The sequence below is a fragment of the Columba livia genome, chromosome 15 (assembly GCF_036013475.1).
Source record: "Columba livia isolate bColLiv1 breed racing homer chromosome 15, bColLiv1.pat.W.v2, whole genome shotgun sequence".
NCBI classification, from domain to species: domain Eukaryota; kingdom Metazoa; phylum Chordata; class Aves; order Columbiformes; family Columbidae; genus Columba; species Columba livia.
Genome location: NC_088616.1, coordinates 3,224,823 through 3,242,328, shown reverse-complemented (window position 1 = coordinate 3,242,328; position 17,506 = coordinate 3,224,823). Strand labels below are relative to the sequence as shown.

At 40.1% G+C, this 17,506-nt stretch overlaps 1 long non-coding RNA gene across 1 annotated transcript in view; it reads right to left on the bottom strand.

Annotated features, from left to right (window-relative positions):
* Positions 1-17,506, bottom strand: part of LOC110363242 (uncharacterized) — a 45,647-nt gene that overhangs the window by 10,416 nt on the left and 17,725 nt on the right. Inside the window, exons 3-4 of the long non-coding RNA XR_010466289.1 lie at positions 6,226-6,439; positions 4,841-4,956 (exon numbers count right to left, since the gene is read on the bottom strand). This is a non-coding gene — a long non-coding RNA (uncharacterized LOC110363242). The remainder of the gene's footprint in view (positions 1-4,840; positions 4,957-6,225; positions 6,440-17,506) is intronic.

The following is a 17,506-nucleotide window of genomic DNA, read 5'->3' as shown; positions in this document are numbered from 1 at the left end:
GGTGCTAAACTTGTGATTCCTGCACAAAGCAGGGCCAGGCAAGTTCTGGGCACCTTCCGCAGCCTGAGCACGTTCTTATCTAGTTCTATGGAGCAGAAAATGCAAATCCATTCTGCTGGCTGGGATATTTTAAGCAATGGATGAGGAGAGGGAGGAGAATAAAAATAGCTTTATTAACATAGCCCTTGAAAGGCTAAAGTGACATATAGCAGGCTCAAAAATGTTCTATAGATCAATTAAGAAAATTAAATCTTTTACTCCTTCACACCTACCTTTTAGATGGGTTTTTCGTTTGTTTTCAGCGGATATTTTAAAGTTGGCCTGGCAAGCAACGTATCCTGCAGCAAAGCTAATTCCTTTACACTTGCAGAGCCCAAATTCACAGCAATCTGGGGGCTTTTGCAGTAATCCCATGGCAAAGGCAGAATTCTTCGTGTGTCACTTGGACATGTCTGCAGTGGATTCCATGTCGTTCCTTCCCCTCCCTCTCTCCCCTCCGTCAGGTTTAAAGGCAGCACTGACTGTCTTCAGTCACACTCATCAGTCACATTTCAGATCTGCTCCTGCCTCACATTAATGCCAATTACACTTACAGTTCTGATCTGATACGAATAATTGAGAGCTATACTTCACAACTGATTTGTCAGCTCTAGTACAGTATTTTAGATATGTATCATCAGGAGAGAGTCTTCCTTCCAAAGGTGTAAAATTAGATATTAAACCTAGATGTAGATGCTCCCTAAAATTGCAAATGAATAATTTTATGTGAAAATATCAACATCTGTCAAGGCTGCAAAGCCTTGTCCAGGCAAAATCAATCTTTAGAACTGAAGGCTAACATGACAGCAGAGGTAAAGCTCAGCATTAGGAACCAAGTAGTTCTTTTTCTGGAGATTACAGAATTTTAGATCTAATAGAAGATCTTATTCGGCTGGACTTCTCAATACAATATCAACATTTGGAATTAAACATGATACGGAAAAGATAGAAAAGGAAAAAAATAGCTCATCTTTCACATATGGTGTTCAAAAAGGTAAAGTCATTATTATACCATCTAAAAGACAGAATTAGAAAACACTTGACAAAAATCTAGCAGAAGTAGAGAAATTTGCACTTTATTTTACTAGTTTATTTTCAATTATGTATGAACTTTCAGGGGCCAGCAAGTCACTATAGAGCGTTTTAATTAAAAAATCTCTCTATTGATTGAGTGCATGAAGCTCTATGTAACTCAATATCTACTGGTGGAGCCAATATAGTTTGACCTACCATCTCAGTATAGAGTAGATGGAACACAACCAAAAAGCACACAAGAACAACACAGCTCAATAAATATTGGATTCCAAGTCCCATCTAGTTCCCTTCTTCCAGCAAGCAGCCTAACAAAACTGAGATTCCATTTGCTTAAAAACAAATAAAATAATGCATTTGAAAGTGGAATACTTTACAAATATAAATCCACTCTACTGAGGATGGAACAATTTTCACAACTATTTGGATGGCATTTTTCCTCCAGTCACCTGTTTTTTAATTCCTGCAGGCAGGATTATAAAAACAAAGAGCTAACCAATATAATGCATTTATTCAGACCTGCTGGTTGTTAAGGAATAAGAGTGTTTTCAAGGTCAGAATAATTTTGATTATCCACATCTTACATTACGTGATCATGACAGGATGTCTCCTCATGATGCCTATGAAGTCAGCGCTTGAGTTTCAAGATGTTTGTAACATAGAGAAGGAACATCAGCCACGTGTTTATTGAAATTACTTACGAAGCAGTAGGAATACACCACTCACATTTCATGCCTGTGTTATATCAGTGGACTGAAAGACAAAACCAGCGAACTTCTGGTTTGTACTTTTCATCTGAAAGTTTGAAAATAAACACGCTAGTATATTTAATAGAGCACTTTGCACGTTTCTAATTGCTGTGTAAACAAACACACGGGTTTATTAACACCTCATGATGACTCCAGGAAGGGGACCAGCGATGGACAACCTGATTTAAACTAAACCCGTGGATGGGCACACACAGGTTGTGCTGGGGACAGGCTCAGCAAACCTGTTCTGTGCTCCCGCAGCACCCACTGGGTGTCCCTGCCATTCGAGTCACCTCTGAGGGAGTTAAAACATCCCATTGATGCATCAGAAGTTACTTTTTTGGCTGATGTCTGTGAACAAGTCCCATTTAGGTCATACGTTATGGAAATATTGAATAAGAGAATAATTTGATCGGATAACGTGCAAACTAGCAGCCATCCAAATGAAGAGAAGTGACTTACTTTCACTTTTATTTCAGGCCCCAAGGAAGGATTACGATGTTCTAGCAATAATACGCTATAAGCACCTACCTTTCCCCTCAGCTAATACAGCTTGCCTTTTTTTTTGTTTTGTGAATTGAACGCTTTCAAAGGTCATGGCTTAGATTCCAGAAGCAAACTTTATTGCCTATTATTTTTTAATTCCTGAGGAAATCTCCCACTCTCCAAATAACCTCTGTTCTTTCTCCCCAGCGTACTTCACTATTTGTCCTAACTGGCCACTCCTGCAGTGCCACGGCTCAGACTCCCTGTGCAGTCAGAACATCACCAGCTCCTTGTAGAGAAATAAAGAACATTACTTCTTCTATCTCCTGTCCTATCTCCTCCTAGCTACTCATACCTACCATCGATTATATCAGTATGTTCATAAAGACTCAGCCATCGCCTGGTTAAGATTCACTCCAGACAGGTTGCCTTAGCAGATCCAGACAGATTATTCTTTGAGGGCTTCTAAGTGCAGCCAGATTGCCCCTGGGCATTGTTGCACCAGCGTTGCTGAAGCCACAACGGGGTTACAGTTTAGCTGAACTGAAAAGCATGGAACTAACAAGTGCTGAAGTAAACTGTCTGTAGTTAATACTGGCACACACATGACACAAAGGTTTGCTTTAGGAGGAAAATCTGTATCTCCTCTTTGCTTTGGCACAGGAGTCATAGTATTTTCAAATAAATGTCAATTACCTGTCTTGTCACTTTTCTTTTTGCCTGTTACATGGATGCTACTGTAAAAACAGGGGAGTAAAGTTATCTAGTGTTCACTAAAACTTCTGAACTTCAAGAGTACTTGTGCTTAGCAAAAGTTTTTCAAGTGGATTTAAATAGGATCTAATCTAGTTAATCCAGCCTCAAATCTTCTTGATAATATTTTGCTTTTGTGGAATTTTGTGAAAATAATTGTTACAGCAAATGCAGCACTAAACCTCTCATTATCATACTTTGATGTAGAAACGTGTCCGGAGAAATCCTAATTTCTTAGAAGCCTCAGACCAGAAATAACACCAAGATACTCTGAGACCTATTGTATTTTTCTAGCCAAGACCTTCCTGGTGGTAATTTCATACTTCTATAAATTTCTGCCTTTCTGATGACAGTGCACACATTGCAAAGCTTCTGCTTTTCCTAGGGCAAATCAGCAACCAGCTCCACCTGTAGACTTCTTAAAAAACCAAACAAAAAACCAAAACCAAAACCAACCAAACAAAAAACTTTTGCTGTTATTTTAATAAAGACAGAAAAGTCTTTCACTATAAAAAGTCTACATAGGGGAATGAAAAAAGCATATAAGCATTTTTGAAGGATACACTAAACAACAGATGCATAGAGCAGTTTTGTGGAAAGGAAAAGTGTTTGCTTTTCTGTGTTAATTTTGCATTCTCTTGTACACCAGAGAGCTTTGATCATGAAAAACTGAATCCAGTTGGCTCAGCAAAAAGAAATAAGGCGTCAATGAATCTCAAATCCAGAGGAAATTCTTCTGGCTTTAAAGAGAATATTGTATTTGTTGGTAGTGAATGCTTTCGTATCAGTCATCCTTTCTTTTTTGTTAGAAGTAACTCATGTGGGTACTTGTTAAATCAGTCGGATCACTGGCTACCATTCAGCAGATTACCAAGGCACCCCAGCCCTGTGTTGCACTGGCTGGCACTGGCCACGGAGGACAAAGGTCAAGCTTAAATTGATTTACCTCCCAGGGAAAGAAAAGGTAATGGAAAGGGAGATGAAATGCTGGTAAACAAGTTTTTCTCCACACTCCCTATACACCACCAGTACCGCTTGGACATTCAAGCCCAGACGCTGCCTGATTCCCTTCAGCAGCACTGTTACAGCCCCAGAGGAAACTGCAGAATATTTTATATGTATCGATAAAAGAATGAAACTGATTAATGAGGTCTAGAGTAATGTGTAGATTTTTCCCTCTAACAACTCAGCCATTTTGGGGACTGACTTGTGCACATTGATTTTCTTCTGTGCAATCAATTTCATTTTAAATTGCTCCTAGCAGTTCTGTTGTTGCTACAGGAGCTTCCACAGTTTCTCTGCATTATACTGATGTGCAGCTCATCTGACTATTTACTCAGCTTCTCCTGCTAAGGCCATGACATTGAAATCACCTCAGTTCAAGCGTTTTCATTTCTCCTACTTTCTTTGCTGGGCTCCTTGCAGACAAGCACCACAAAAACTTCCCATGCACAGTGATCTTAATACATTCTACACTTTTCCTGGTTTATTTACTGAGATCATTTTACTGCTGTTTTCCCCTTAATACATTAGGGGTATAATTGAAACTGCTACTTCAGCCTCTTCATACTACTGACTTCCTTCAACAACACTTTTTACTCTGGTAGTTTTTAATCTCTTCAGTCAAAAACTGCTCCAAAGATCCTTTTCTGGTCTGCAACTTCTACCATGTGATTCCCTCCACCAGTTCTGCTTCCTGCATTGGATCTTCAATCTCCAAAACCTTTGCTCATCTACCCCGACCTTATTTTCAACTCATATTTCCGACTATACGATCCTACCTCTGATCTGCCGATGGTTCATATTCAGTTGTTCAGCAAGCTCCTCTGGTCACCTCTGCAGCCCTGTGGTTTCCTTTCCTTTGTCCATCATGAGCAGGAAGGATTCACACAAAATTCTGCAATGGAATATCATCAAACATTTACTTAAAATTCTACCACGCCTTTAAAAAACAGCCAATTGATCTATATAGTTGCTGCTGTTGCATTCAGATCGCTGCCTATGATGTTGATCTTTCTTTCCTCTGCTGTCTTCTGCCTTCAAGAAGAAGTTGGGGGCAGCCATGAGTGTGTCTGTACAGCACCCAGGGCTCCTGTCTGCACCTTCTGAAGCCACCAGAAAACCAGTAAATCTCCAGCACTGGTACTGTTGGTTGGTGAGTGCGCACCAGCTGGGGACAGTCACATTCTCTCTCCAAAAAATAGCCTTGTTCATTTTCAGAAACAGTTTCTTGATACGCATTATCTATTTTTAAAATCTTTTTTCCTTCTAAACAAAATCTACCTTTTTGATTCAAAACCCAATTTTTTTTCCCCAATATCTTCACAGAAACATTTCGACCAGTTCCAATAATTCTGTATGTAATTAAAGCTTTACATAGATAATACAGAGGTAATTTTGAAACAAAAGACATTGCTGTAACAAGACCAGCTGAAGTACTTGTCGAGCGCAAACAAAAGCATAAAATCCATTTCATGCAACTTAAAACTTTCGCAATCTTCATAACACTGTAACTGTTTTCTCATTATTTTTCCCATTCATAAGGTCTTTCTCTAAACTAAGAGAATTAGTAAACCTCAGACTATTGAGAAAGAGTATATTGAAAAAAAGCCGTATGTGCAACTTCTGATACACTATTCAGTGGGACAGAGTAACCCCATTATTCCCTCTTTGTACAGAAGAAATTAATATTAGGTTAAACAAGATCTGATTTTGAACAGAATCTCAAACTAGTTTCTCCTCCTGCCTTTGGGACTAAGTCTAGAAACAGCTGATGGTGTTGGAACCTATAAATTATGCACATAAATGTGTATTTCAGTTCCAAAGAGGGAGCCAAAACAGTTAAATGCTTAGTAATAAATACAGAGTTATTGAAAACATGAGTGTTTGTATACACGTGGCTTGCTGGGGCCTTTTACACAAGCATGCAAAAGAGGCAGAGTAATAGGCAGCAATATTTACAGACAGAACATGTGCCGTATTGAACTGCCTGTAGTTCAACCTTGAGTCATTTCCTGCACAAAGGAAAAGAAAGCATGATGCTTGCTTCCTCCCTTGAGCTTGTCAGCACGCTATTAACTTGAGGATCCTTTAAAATCAGCAATCAAATGGTTAGCCTAGGACAAAACAAGGAAACATCTGTCAAAACGATAACTGCAATACTCACTCTTTGAAAATAATTAGCAGACTTCTGGAAACCTATTGAATCCATTATTCCTTGCTGTTCTGCATTCTTCTGAAGGAACGTACATAAGAATAATTAAAATGTAAGGGTTTGCAGTGGATATACTAACTGGAGATAGGCTGCTTGCTTGCACAGGACTAAGTATGGAGCTCTGACATTCAGCTGAGGTCAACACTTCATGCAGCTGTGACAGTGCCTGAAAACAACAGATACACAAGAATCAACAGTCACAAGTCGCAGCAAGGAAAATTCTTCACAATGAGGGTGAAACACTGGAACAGATTGCTAACTAAGGCTGTGCAATCTCCAGCCTGGAACATATTGAAAACTCAACTGGACAAGGCCTTGAACAATCTGCTCACATCTTGAAATAAGCCTGGCTTTCAGAGGTGGGTGGGACCTTCCAAGCTGCCTTACAACCTGTGTGGTTCTGGTTGTGTATCTGCTATGGAGCACAGGAACCAAATCCTCTGTTTGATTTATGATGCTCTTTTATATGCTTCTTATTGTTTATTCACTTGGCCAGTGACAGACCATAGACTACAGACACATCTTCCTTTTCTGCAGCTCTGTTGCCTCTTAGATGCTTTCCATTTGCACGTGTTTATAAGCAAAGTTCTTCAACTTCTGTGACAGATGTCTTGATTTCTACCATTTACACAAGTGAACTGAAGCTGAATTCTTTTTACTGGAAAAACAGAGATAAGGTGATGACACAGAAGGTGGATTTATAGTGACAGTCCTATGCACACACCGCTCAGGCACACAAGCATTGCACAGGGACTATCTCTACTGTCTCTGGTTAGACCAGCCTCAGGAGTGTAGTTTAGTCTCTTTGTCTATTTAGCCTTTACATCCTTTGCTGACATTATTGACAAGTATGGGAATTAATGCCCACTGTAATGCAGTGCTGCTTTCCTGGTTATAATTTAGTTACCTTCAATATCCTCCTAAGTGAAGGCGTTGCATGTTGCACACTCACAGGATGCTGCATGGGCAGCCACTTCATTAGCTGTGGAAGTTCCTGGCTAGAAGGCACTAATTTGGATTGTTCATTTGATTTCAACTTGAAGCATTTTCCTTTATACCAGTTCAAAATAAACTGTATGACTCCGAAGGTAGCTGCATGAGAAGTCCTCACACCTTGTGCTCTCAATAATCATTCTGAAAATGTCACTATGCGCACAGCGACCCAAGTGAATGATGCCACCTTCCCCTCCCTTGGCTTAGAGAGGAGGTGGTTATTGCTAATAAATTTCTCTCCCTTTTCCAGCTTTTGATGACATTTTTTATTTTGTTTTTCTGCAAGACTAAGCACTTGACATTGCAAGGGTTTGGATGACCACTTACTTCTGGTCAGTGAAAGATGGAAGCTAAAGTAGGGCTATAGCACAGTGACCATATGAATGTCTCGCTCATATAGACTGGCCAGTGATTGTCAAGAAATTCTGCCTTGCCTTTCATACTCAGAATGCCTGAGTACCACAAAATGATTAGAAGGTGGCAACTGCAGGTGTTTATGTGCCAGGGAAACAAGAACAGAAAGAATTCTTCTCATGAATATGTTACTAGATGGGTATTGGAGATTAAAGCAGGAAGATGTGGAAGGTTGGCCCATCAGAAGGGTTTGGACAGGGCTTGTTAGTCCCCATTTACCACTTGAAAATACTGAGCACTACACAGCTTTTTACCGAGTATTTCCCTTCAGAGACACGTTCAATTTTTCAACCATTACCTTTGCACTGAAGAAGCAGGAGCTGGAATACTCCATTCTTGCCCATCTGTACAAAGTGCTGTCACATTATTCAGAATTCCACCGCAATACACAAAACCACCAAGACTTTGCCTCACAAAGCTCTCCTCATGCTCCCCATGGAACTGAGAGCTCCTGCAGGGCGAAGAGCACTAAAAATCAGCTCCATGTGAGACAGGACGTTAAACCATCACTAGAAATAGTGGTGAGAACCCATAGCTCATCTTGGCCCAAAAGAAGAGCAGCAGTGCAACCAGCAACGATTGCTGCTGGCCGCCCGCACAGCCGCTATAACCTGACCGGGGGAGTCAGCGGGGTTGCTGCTCAGCAGCCTGCACCGAAAAATGTGTCATCAACCCAGCCAATGAGCCGAGTCACTGTCTGTCTGGTGAATTTAACAATGAAGAGGTTTGGTTTTCACTTTTTTAAATGCTTAGCTTTCACATCCCAGGCTAGCAAGCCTTTTTGGCCTTGACAACTTATTACAATATTTAAAGGATGGAAATGCCTCTCCTTGAACTGTCCCTTCCTCAGATTGTCAGCCCAGTCATTTGAAACTCTTGCAGTTTACATTACCTTAGTGAGCTTAATCATTTTGGCATAGCTAATTTCTCTGTGAATAGGAAATGAGATCTCACAGGCATCAAAACCACCAGGATATCTGCATCACCAATAAAGGGCTGAAACCCCCAGCTCTGCTCATTGTGGAAGGCTCTGACATTCCGGGGTACGGTGCCACGCAGCCCCACAGCCCCTTGTCTGGCTGAATTGCGCAGCCATTCACTGAATTATCATCCTTCAACTACCATATCCCACTTCAGAGCCCTGGGAAGAATTTAATCACTGTCTCTGCCCACTGAGGGCTCAACATCAATGAAAATGCAAAAGCAAATACTGAAGAATTAAAGGGCAAGCCAGCGAAGGCTGACTCACGGATGCAGGAAAGGGAATGCTAATCCTTCCTTAGGAGCTGTCAGGGTACCTCCCTCTCTGCCAGCGGCAATATTTCAGGCCCTTCTTCAAAAGGGAGCTCTGAGTATGACGATCCTCACGCTGGTATCAATTTATTTGACATTAACTGAATGGCTGTTTGAGCAGTTTCTTCCAAGTGCAGAATGAGGTGCTGGACTACGCTCCCAGGGGCAGCAGATCGTCTGCTCACTGCACACTGTTGATCAAACACAGAACTGACATCTTACACATCTCTGGAAACATCAGCAGACAGCTACTATTTTTAACCTAGTTACATCCACTACTCTATGTAATTACCAGTGCAGGTAACAAGAGTAGAAGATGAGGGCCTTGGTATTTCCTTAAAATAAATAGCCTATTTAAGTGTAATTATAACTTGGATTTATGAAGCTGTACAAGCAGCTTCTGGACAACCTTGGGATAAAAGCGAAACCAGTTAGTCTGATCAGTGCCAAAATACAGAGATGAATGGTTAGGGCTGCCAGGCCATCCTCAGAAGGTACCAGCTGCCAAAAGATGCAGGGAGAGGTAGGTGGGTATCTCCTCTCTTCAGAGAAGCTGGCAGATCCCCATTTTTCTTTTCTGTTCCTACGTGTGAATTTCTTCACTTGATAGAAAATAGAACTGCTTACTTTAATTTAAGAAGCGGCAACTTGTGTGCTGAATTCAACGCCATGCAGTCTCTTCCCAGTGCCGTTTAGGGCCGCGGTTATCCAAGGCAGCCGTGGGTCATGGCAGGCAGTCAGGGGTTAGAGACTTGTAGAGCTGAGCACAGAACAGTCTAGAGAAAATCGAGTAAACCCAGCAGCTCAACTTCTAACATTTACAATGAAAATACTAGTATTATGTTATGGCAGCAATGCTTAAACTCTTTATTTTCAGAGAACTTTAGGTTCGGTTCCTTCCAGTCAGGTCATTCCAGTAACATTTATGTCAGCATTTCTATTCTAACAACCTCCTATTTTAGAGGTTTTATAACTCACCTACCTAAAAAAAGATACCTCAGACTTAGGAAGTACAGTCTCCTTTTCTTGGTATTACTTATGAATATAGCACAAATTTCATTTTAACCCAATTCCACGTTAGTTCACAGGTGAGTTACAAAAGCAGAAGTCTTCAAGATGGCATTGAAACAATATCGGTTGCGTAGAGAGGGAAAAACAAGCCATGGAAAAGAGGAATGAAAAGGAAAGCAATATCAAATTAGCATGAAACAGACTTAAAAATAAGTGGAAAGGAAAAAGCTACTAAATGAAATGCGGTTCTCTACTTCTTCAAAAGCTGGATTTTAAAAAAATCATTACCTAGTCTCCCCAGTATCCCCATGCACCAGATCATCAATTCCCAAGGCAGAAGAGAGGGACGACCTTCTGTGTGGCAGGAACGCCGTGAAACACTCTGCACTGCATTGGCAAAGCGGCTGGTTCTGAGCCCTCGTGAGCATTAAAGGGAGCACACACAGAGCTCAGGCCAAACTGCAAGAGCTTTCCACAAAGAGCCCAATTGCATCCTGCTGCCTAAAGGGCAAATAGTCTTGGCTTTATATCTGGCAAAGAGTTCAACTCACTCATTGTCTGTTACATTTACAGGTAGCTGAGGACGCTCTAATAATAATAAATCATTTTATGCAACCCAAAAGTGTGTAGAGAAAAGTCTGTGTATCAACATGTTTTACTAGCAGTCTAGAAAAGAAGGAAAGACCTTGCAAATTCCATGAATTACAGAAACTTGACTAAACGAGGCCACTTGAAACTTCCAAGTGCACTTGCCCAGTACTGAGAAGAAAGAGAAATCCAGGCCCAGCATCAAGGCACCAAAAAATCTGAAGTGAGAATAAAATAAAATGAAGTACTATTCCAACCACTGGGGTTTTTTTGCTGACCTATTCAGAAAACACAAAGCAACATAATTTCATGCTGCTATGGCCAGCTGGACACCTTCTGGGAACAGATGTATTAAAAGGACCAAAATGTATCAACACAAACCCTTTCCTATTGTTTCTGGGCACTGGTGTCCTCCATGACATTTTTAGGGACTAACTCCTGTAGGATGGTCCATATAAAATTCTCACCTCTGTCAGCTTTGGCTACATTCCAGAGAGCATCTGGAATGCAGGATCTGTATCCCCATTCTGTCCAGCTCCAACATGCCATTCTCCTCTTGCTCTGTTTTTACTTTTCATGGCGCAGCTTAGCCAGGCAAAGCTGTGTGTGCTGTTCTTGTTTTCTTCCAGCAGCCAGAGTGCAAATTTAAAATCTAAAAACCATAACCCTCATAAACACCACAGAAACAAACTATGTTTTCAGCCTTTGCTCTGCTTTTCTCATGTTTCACCTCCAGAAAAGCAGGCCATCTCAAGAAAGTTATTTTCTCCCATGTAAGAGGACAATTATTATCTTGTTTAATTGCATCTGAAAACATGTCAGAGAGTAGGTTTTACTTAGAAAACATGTATTTTATTTTTTACTTCTAGCTGAAGAAAAACATTGTTAAAGTGGGATATTATGAGGTCATTAAGAAAGATGTTGCTAACATGAAAAACTCACTTCATACATCCCATTTCAAACTCCTCACCCATTGTTACTTTCTCTGCATTTATAGGACAAGGTTTAAAATATTAGTTACAGTGTGGGTTTTTTTTTATTCTGAAACTAAATAGGTAGAAATTTCTGTACTTGAAGCACCAAATCTGCCAATGAATGAAGTTTACAATAACGTGATAATGACAATATGTGTCTCTGACCTGTCACCAATATGAACACAAACCATCCTTTGGACTGTCAATTCAAACTAAACCCTCTTGATTTTTGGAGTCGCCGAGCTCCCTCAGCTCCCCAGGCAGCCACTGAGATCTCCAGGCGCTCAGATCTCCCAGAAATCCACCCCACTGCAGTATCACTCTAAACCACAACACACCCCTGTCTGCACATCAGACACAGATTCCACTTACTTGACCTCAATTAGAAAAGCACACATAAAATCATCCCAGACATTGCCGCATTTTTACCTCTTGAAAGCACGCTATTTTTCTTCTCTGTTTCTAACACAGAGCATAAAAATAACACTGAACCCTCTTACATGCTACTACAAAGACTGAAAGAGCATGATTAAATTTATGGAAAGTACTTGGCTCCATAGGAAATTTATGCCTTGATTTCTGCAATGTGACAGGCCTGAGTGCTTGCAGGATTAGGAAAGCAAATGTTGACACAAACAGGAAAGAAACTCAAAAAATCAGTATTTTGTGGAGAGAAAGGATACACAACTTATCATTTTATTTTCTCCATAGTTGTTCAAACAAAAAGGAAATGCAAATAAGCTGTGAAATCTGTATAGTTCTAAAATGTGCCATAGGATTCCAAAGGAGTAGTGTCAGATTGCCACCACGGGGAATGAACGTGCGTGCTGCTGTGCCTCACAGACACGGCAGGCTGCCGACATCAAAAGCAGCGCAGTAAAAACACAGCACTCATGTGCTGCGTGAAAAATGATTAATTTATGACTCTGCAGCTTTGAACCTCCTGACTCTCTTTGAACTGTTGGGTTTCAAAACGCTTTCCAGAGCGCTGTCTTTACGGAGTATGCAGGGGTACCGGGGCTTTGGCTCTTCTCTGAAATGCCTCTGCTGGGAGACGCGGGGACTCAACAACTGCGCTAAGGGCTCGGGACCAACCGGGGAGACGCCAAAAGGCCACTGCAGGCAGTTCCGCAACGTTTTCATCTCCCCCAGCCCAAGAGGAAAAGCCAGTTCAGGAGCCTTAAATTCAAACTTTTCTGCCTGTCCTTCTCTTCACGTGGATAATTGGTTTTTTCTCACTGCTACTCACTAGTTGCCTGCGCAGCCAGTCCAAACTAAGTGTATATGTTTAACTACCTTCTCTTCTCAGATTTAGCCACTCTGTAGTACATAAATTCTTTGGAGCAGGGACTGTAGTTACAGCGTAATTTGTGCAATGCTTAGCATGCTGCAGTACTGATCTGGTCAATGCCAATTCATTGTAACTTTTTACACACATTATACCTTTATACTTGAGATATCAAATTTAACTCCCTTTGAACCCCAAAGTAATGTTTTTTCACTTAAATAGCTAAAATGACTTGTTGAAATGGAAATTTAGAAAACATTTAACTTAAAAACTGAGTATCATTTCCACAAAAACAATGGATTTCCCTGTATTTTGGGTTTGTAAGGTAGCTTACCAACCGCTCATTTATGATTGCTTTTACAACTATTAAGTTATATTATTTTTAGGGGAAATCTGGGACAATTTAAGTGTGGACTAATACCCTGTTTGGCTCCAGATACATACCCAGTTCATTTCACTAGTAGTAACTCCCCTGAGTAGTTGTGCTGAATTTCATAGTTAATACGCACAATCAAGGACATTGATCTTCTTTAAAATTATATATTTTACATGTTGAAAATAATTAGCTGTTATTTTTTAAAAACAAGTTGGTGCTTATATTTTTTTCTATCTACAACTTGCCTGGAAATTTCACAGAAACAGTATAAAGTTCTTAGAATTTACACTTCCTACGAGAAAGGTACAGTGTAACTTCTCCTTTGGGTGACTGTTATGACACGTATGTTTTAAATTTAACATAAGTTATGAGGTCCAAAACTTACATGCAGTTCCCCCAGGAAAGTCTTAGACTATGGTATGTTTTGCAAATGCAGTGAATTTGCATTTCCTCAGTGATGATGTGCACTGAAAAGACTCTTTACAGAGTCACATACTGATACCTCCCATATATGTACCAGACAGTATCACAGACAAAGGAGGATCCGCTTTCAGTGCGACACACTTTAAGAGAGACATTATAAAAAGGGATATTTCAGACCATGACATTCATTCACACTTCAGTTTCCTTTTATAAAATCCCTCATTTTGGATTTATAACCGTGTTTATCTCCAGACTCCTTTAGCAAAATCTAGGAAGTTTCTCCCTGCTGCTTTCCTGAAGGAAATAAAAGAAATAGAGTTACTCTCCTATTGTAATAATCACTTTGAAAAGGGAAGAAGCCAGCTAGTGCTAGCAGCTCTTTGTTGAATTGTACCTCTGGTCACACAGTTCTGCTGTGCTGTACTTAACAAAACTGTAATGAGAACCAGCGCCAAGCAGCTTCGCTCGTCTGGCACTTCCTGCCGTCATTTTGCTGCCTCCTCCCCAGAGAACAGGGGATTGAATGATGAACAAAGGCTCTTGATGAATATAACACACTTTAATCTAATCTCTTGAAACAGTAATATTAATTACTAATGCACTTCATGCTTACATGCAGATGGTATTAGAAATATACTATTTTGTAGAGCTACAAAAATTATCTTCCCGAATGAATAATTCATTAATTTTATGTGTTCTAGTAGTGAAAAATTGTTGAGAAGTCTGACTTCATTGTCACATAGTTCTAATTCATTCTTCACACATCAGACAACCATGACATCACTCTCATTCTTATTCCAAACACAAACATGCGCATATTTCTCACTATTTAAGCCACTGCTTTTGAACCTCTTCATGTTTAGTCACATAAAGCAGTCCTTAACTTGCTTGCTTAATTCAGCAAAATTAAAGTCTGAACAATCTAGCACATGGTATATGTATATAAAGAGGTATTCATTATGCATTGTAAACACTTCCTATAGCAAAGAATATAATGCAGCTACAGCCTCATTTCCCAGAAAAATCAGTCTAGAGATCCTATAGCAATTACCTTTTCTGTGTAGAGAGATTAGCAATTCATTAGAACAAAATAGTTTGATTAAAATGTACTTAAACTCTTGTTAAAAGCCAAGTTGCCATTTAACTAAAACTACTTTAAGTTTAGCACATTAACACATTTTTTTTTTAATGGGAAAGTGTTCTGGCAATCTGTGTTTACAAGTGATTAAAGTACCCCCACAGATTATACTTCTGCAAGATATTTTTAGGTAGAAATGTAAGACTTAGAACACTCAAAAAAAAGCAGAAAGACTGTGAGTCATTTCCAAATATAATGAACCTTGGCTGCCGATAGAGAGGTCAGCAGCAATGCAGCCCGAACCTTTAACGTGGCAATTGCAGGATTCTCCCATTACGGTTAAACCGAAGTGCATGTTGTTACTGGCACTACAGCCAGACTATAGAAAGAGACTTAGGATTGCTGACTGACCACAGCAGATCTAAAATCAGGAGCTTGTAAATGCAAGATGATGGAATTTTAAAAATGATAATCTGTTTAACTTTTTTATTCATCTATGTGTACCAACAGCATTGCTGTCTTCCTTTCAGTCTTTCTTTGAAAAACATGGCATCCAACAACAAGCTTTGCATTTATTATCTGAGTTTTAAAGACATACTAACTGTCGTAAGAGTGGCAATCATCAGCAAGGAATTGGTATCCGTCTCTTTTTACATCCAAGTAGAGTCTGACTAATTTTGGTATAAATCCAAAAACATTCCTCAGCCAGGGTGCAGCACATACAAATGCAGGTATTTCTCTGGTGACACACAAAAAAATGAACTGCTAAATGCACTCTCGCCCTCTAGACCCAGTCATGCCAAATGAGTAACAAAATTGTCCTCAGAGTGAAGCCTGGCTTTACTTAATTTGTTCTGTTCACTGGAGTTTGAATCTCCTGCTACCTGTAAGCAAGTCACGTCCTCAGCTTTTTTGTGTCTTTGTTTTCTGAAAAGGGATCCAAGCAAACCTCCAAGCAAGTATGGGCAATAATTGGAAAGAAGGGCTGGAAAGGAAGTCAAAAAAGAAATGAAGCCATAGATAAGGCCAGCAACAACTTGCTAGTTTTCCACTATACACGAAGGGTCATGAAGAATGCTCACATATCCTGTAGCTTAATTCCACCTAAAGATTAAAACCAAGACCTTGTCACTGTTGCAGAGATGACTTGATTTGTTTGGAAAACAGATTCACAAAAGCAGCAAATGTATCACAAGCGATAAGTGATGTGGGAGCTCCTCTGTGATGTGGGAACTCCTGGGAGTTCCCAGACCGTGCTACTGGTGGATCCCAAAGGGAACTCCACTACGCTTGGTCCTATGACAGCTTCTCCTGTTGAACCTCTTCATTCCTGGATGTGTCACCACTTCAAACACTGGTGAAATGCAGAGGGAGCTGGAAATAGCTGAGTTATTTCAAGTTCCTGCAGCAGCACAGAGCGAAGCTTGAACACCTCTAACACCCAGCACAAAGCAGAGGCAAGCTCACTGCTAAAGGAGGCGGCAGCTGGGAACCTCATGTTAAGCTGTATTATGTAAAAAACCCCTGTCATCATCTATATTTGCAAGGGCCATGTCGTACACAGTCTTCCACGCAGTGAGGAGCAATTATTAGTTTCATTTTGCAGACTAAGGTACAGAAGCAAAACCCCCATGGGACTCCGTGGTAGTTTGGCACCTCAAATGTCTTTGGGGTAATGAAATATTTCAGGGTTGTGCAAGGTCGCACGGAGGCCGAGCAGGGAAACACGTGTCTGTGCCCTGACCCCTGTTTCTGAAGTTAATGGCACACTCTGTGTTTCTGCAGGTTCATGTTCTGGTGAAGTACCCTTCATAAAAGACTCATTGATAGTAAAGATTATTATGACCATATGAAATGGTACTTCAGGACACACCTTTTGTCCTGTAATATACACAGTTATTCTGTTTATATCCATCATTTATCCCCCCCTCAACCTTTCCGAATTACAAACTGAACCACGTATAAAATGGGACTTTCAGGTATGAAAACCTGTAAGTCAGTAAATGCAAATCAAGACTGTGGTGTTACCGCACTAAGGAAATCGCAGACTGTCCACATCTGTAGCTAAACACAATTTGTCATCACACTTGCCTCTGCCATGCCCACATTTTTCAGGACCCTTACTCCAATGTCAGTGACATTATATAATTATATTATACCATGACCATTTCTCTGCCTACTTCACAGGCTTGTGTATGTATTTAATTCTATTTCTATGCAGATAATGAAACGCTTTCTTCTAAAAATCCTTCTCACAGTTTTGCTTCTAGTCACACTTAAAGGAAAAGCATCTTAACAATCATACTGTTATTGTATTAATCTTTCAACTGGGTAAATTAAAACATTTAATTAACTTATATTTTACAGTAAATTCTGTGTTTCTGCTTCAAGAACTAAAGTGAATCACACAGCAGCTGGCCTCTTGCAACAGAAACTACATAAATACTAATATATTAAATGCCTAATCTCAGACAGTGATGTTTACAGGTTCTAATCCACTATTTGTTGTTCTTCAGCATCTCTCTATGTGTAAGTTTAAAAGCCAATACTCATTGCTTTTCAGTATATTAACATATGGCATCTCCATTTCTGTAAGTGACGGTGCATAAATAATTCATCTGGCATTAAAATGTAAGCTCTCCCAGAAGAACACTATATTTTATTTAGACTTTATACACAAAAAAGAAATGCAGCAGCAGAGAAAGACATCTCGTTCTAACTCAAAGGTTGGAAAAATATCCAGAGTCACCAGACACACATGGTGAACTATTGTTTGACTACTTGGTACCTTCAAG